Source organism: Onthophagus taurus, chromosome 7, assembly GCF_036711975.1.
Source record: "Onthophagus taurus isolate NC chromosome 7, IU_Otau_3.0, whole genome shotgun sequence".
NCBI classification, from domain to species: domain Eukaryota; kingdom Metazoa; phylum Arthropoda; class Insecta; order Coleoptera; family Scarabaeidae; genus Onthophagus; species Onthophagus taurus.
The window spans coordinates 4,422,015-4,426,059 of record NC_091972.1 but is presented as its reverse complement, the minus strand read 5'-3'; the positions used below and the strand labels follow the sequence as shown (position 1 = coordinate 4,426,059).

The 4,045-nt window shown below is 32.1% G+C and overlaps 1 long non-coding RNA gene across 1 annotated transcript; it reads left to right on the top strand.

The window, feature by feature from the left end:
* Nucleotides 1-2,858: 2,858 nt before the first annotated feature.
* Nucleotides 2,859-3,362, top strand: LOC139430593 (uncharacterized). The gene is made up of 3 exons (XR_011640989.1): nucleotides 2,859-3,006; nucleotides 3,056-3,219; nucleotides 3,287-3,362. It is a non-coding gene; the product is annotated as an uncharacterized lncRNA (long non-coding RNA).
* Nucleotides 3,363-4,045: the final 683 nt, after the last annotated feature.

Genomic DNA, 4,045 nt, shown 5'->3' with positions numbered 1-4,045 from the left:
ATCATGTTGAAAATATAGTTTTTCCGCATCACGTAAAGGTAAACCATCAACATATCTTTCAATGTGGTTTGTTAATATGTTTAAATACCGTTCCGCATTTAAATTTTCTTGGTATATTTGATATGCCAAAACTTCATTATTTAGCAATGCTACCCATACGTTAAAACCAAAGCGACCTTGAGTACGCCTTTCAATGGTATTTTGGGGATTAACGTTCGACCATATATGTTGGTTATTTCTGTTAAATATCCCCGCACTGCTAATGTGTGCTTCATCGGTCCAGATAATTGCTCTACTGAAAACTGGGTTTTCATTAACCTGATCTACGTACCAACGGCAAAATTCAAGCCTTCTTTGGGTATCACCATCTCGTAAATGATGCATGATTCGAGGAACGTATGGCTTATACTTGTGTTTATGTAAAACACGAAGACAGCGATTTCTGGAAATACCAAGATCATTCTCCATTTCGCGGCTTGATATCGACGAATTTGCTGTAACTGCCGCTAAAACATTTATTTCTTCGTCTTCATTTTCTTTATAATACGATTTTGGTCTAGGCTTTTTAAAAGAACCGAATGTTTTTAAATTTTTTTCTAAACGACTAAATATTTTCGCATTTGGCTGCCTTCTTTCCGGGTATCTATTAAAATACAACTCTGCAGCCAATTCACTACTTTTATTTTGTAATATGTAACATTCTAACATGTCAAACTTTTCAAAGTTTTCGTAATTCATCTTTAAAACAGGATTTTTAAAGTGACACTTTTTGAATACAAACAAATGTTGCTATGTTTATTTGAATTCAAAAGAAATATATATGAGCGCCATCTATCAATAATTTATTAAGTCATTTAATAATAATATTAAATATTAATAAAAAATGTGAAATAATGCAATCTATTCCAACTTTTGTGTAAAACATATAAATTAAATAGTTCAACAAATTTATTTGTTTCAAACATCAGAAATTTGTTTTTTTAATTTTTAGTTATAGTACCATAATTTACAGGAAACTGTAAATTTAATTTCGTCGATGACACTAGATGGAAATTTAAAAAAAAAGTTTATTTTTGGCTTTATTCTAAAACAATAAGAAATAGACCTGTCGAACCCTATATTTTTGTAATCAGAAGAAAATAACGAATTTAATAAGCGAATAATCTGTGGTTGTTTCCATTTAAAAAAACGAAAATTGTGATATCTCAAAATCTAAAACCGAAAAAATTTTTTTGACTACGTCATCCAATTCTCTGTAAAAAAGTGTCCATATAATGTCTTAGTTATAATACTCCACCTATAATAATAACGAAGATAATTGCACTTGCTGGTTTTACGATATTTCCAATTTTGGCCTCTAGGGGAAAAACAAAAGACGATAGCGCTATGAGGATTTTGGCATTAACAGTTTCTCGAAAAACGAGATCATGACATGTAAGCTACTTTTTGTCTAACTCTTATAGTTTCCGAGTTAGCCTATTCGGACATCGAATTTGAACCACCCTGTACTTGCACTGTCCCATATAAAATGTGCAACATTGCTTAATATAGCTATTAGTTTCTCCATGTTCATCTTTGATGGATTAATAGAGAAATTTAGATGTAAAGATGAAAATTTATTAAATGTTCAGGATTAGTGGTACATACGTTTCGACTCACAGCAGAGTCATCATCAGGCACGACGTCAGATGGGTTTACAGGAGAAAGTTATAGAATATTGATCTCATTACAAATATTAATGTTTAAACAAAATTATCTCGTATTTAAACGAACCAACTAAATGTTACGGCACTATAAATCAACGGAAAGAATTTTTTCTTCGAATAATCAGATATCAGATAACAAGTTAATTGGGCACACATTAAAAATTAATACCTATTAATACTTTAAACTATACCAGAATGATTCTAGTTGTTAGTTTAGTGTTAGTTCTACTTTTAGATCAATAAAAATATACAACAATCTAGCACTGTGTAACAATTAAAACTAGAACTAACACTAGACCTAGAACTAGAAAGTTTTGGGTTTAGCTGTGCGTCTTGAGACGCACGGCTAAACTCGAATGTTTCTAGTTCTAGTTTTATACTACCACTGTTACTATGTAGAACTAACACTATACCTAGAACTAGAATCATTTGGGTTTAGCAGCACGTCTCTAAAGACGGCTAAACCTGAATGATTCTAGTTTTAGGTATAGTGTTAATTCTAGTTTTACACTTACACTGTCACTAGAACTAACACTAGACCTAGAACTAGAATCAATCGGGTTTAGCCGTCTTGAGAGACGCACGGCTAAACCCGAATGTTTCTGGTTCTAGGTCTAGTGTTAGTTCTGGTTTTGCACCAGCACTATCACTAGAAGTAACGCAAGACCTAGAACTAGGATCATTCGACTTTAGATGTATTGAAAGATGTGTGGCTAAACCCGAATGTTTCTAATTCTAGGTTTAGTGTTGCTACCAAATTTAAACGTGAGGGACCTGAGCAGCAAACAAACAAGTTTGATTGCAAAGCATTGCTAGGATTACCATGTTTAGGTTGTATCAAGAGTTCCAGGGATAGAACTGTTTGTGGATTATACACTTTCGACCGCAGGTCTCTCAAGACGGCTAAACTTGAATGATTCTAGTTCTAGATCTTGCGTTAGTTGTAATGATAGTGCTAGTATTAAACTAGAAGACGCACGGCTAAACCGGAATGTTTCTAGTGCTAGACCAAGAACTAGAATCATTCTTCAATTAACTCATAAACCAATTTTTTCATTTTTAAAAGATTTTGAACTTAAATGCTGTTTCCCCCCCCCCCCCTCGCTCGCGAACACGTTTCCCGACCCACGTTTCCTTCTCCGTTAGTAGTTTGAGTCGTTTTAGTCTCTTCTTTTCCTGTTCCTCCACCGCATCGCTGCGTGGCTTCTAACAATTTTTCTAAATTTATTAACGTTTTTTGGCCTTTTTCTATGTTAGAAGTCTCGCAGCCTATGCCACGTTGGTTTATCTTCGTATCATCGTAAGTATCTCATGTTTTATTATATTTGTTATTAATTAGTTATTTTTAGATTAACCTCTTATTTAGTTACCGGTCTTCAACCATTTTTATCCCGTTTGACCTTCAAAAATTTTATTACGCATAATTTTAAAAAACTTTTTCAACATGTTCACATCTTTAATATTTTTCTATATCGGATTTTTTCTCGCTCGTGTACAACTCTAAATTTTGACTGTAAGTTTTATATGTTAAAATTTTTTCGTTTTTCTATTTTTATAAAAAAATTTTTCAAAATTTGTAGTTTCGACTGAAGATGAGGTAGCACCTCGAAACTAGTATCGAAGTAAAATAACAATAAATTTGCAAGTAAGAGGTTACTATTTTTATTATTTCTTTAGAATCATTCAGGTTTAGCCACACATCGCTAAAGACAGCTAAAGCCAAATGATTCTAGTTCTAGGTATAGTGTTAGCTCTAGTTTTACACTTGCACTGTCACTAGAACTTAGATGCTGATGATGAGCACGTCTCTAAAGACGGCTAGAACTAACATTCACTAAAGACTAAGAACCTAAAGACTAGAACTAATATTGTTTCTGAAAAAGTTTGCAACATCTTAACCCGAAAATTTCTAGTTCTAGTGATAGTTCTAGTGTTAGTTCTAGTTTTAGTTTAATTAACACCAGCCATGAAAACCTTCGTACTTATTATAGTTCAAAAAATTTTTAAGTCATTTGAAAATTAACCAATATTACATTGAAAACAATATTTTTTTGTAAGTTAATAATAATGGTGCTTGGTTACTGGTAAATCACAAAGTGAAAATATTGATATCATAGATTTCATCATGCCTTGTACGGTTATGGTGACTGAGAATAAATGATTAGAATTAGAAAATTGTCAGCAATTGAAATTAAAATACTAATAAAATAAGAATTGAGTGCTAAATTTCCATACATACAAACGTTTGATAGTCATATAATAATATTGGGAAACGTCAAAGGTTTACTCTCCCAGAAAACGAATAATTCCTAATTAATTCAATAAAAATATGCAACATA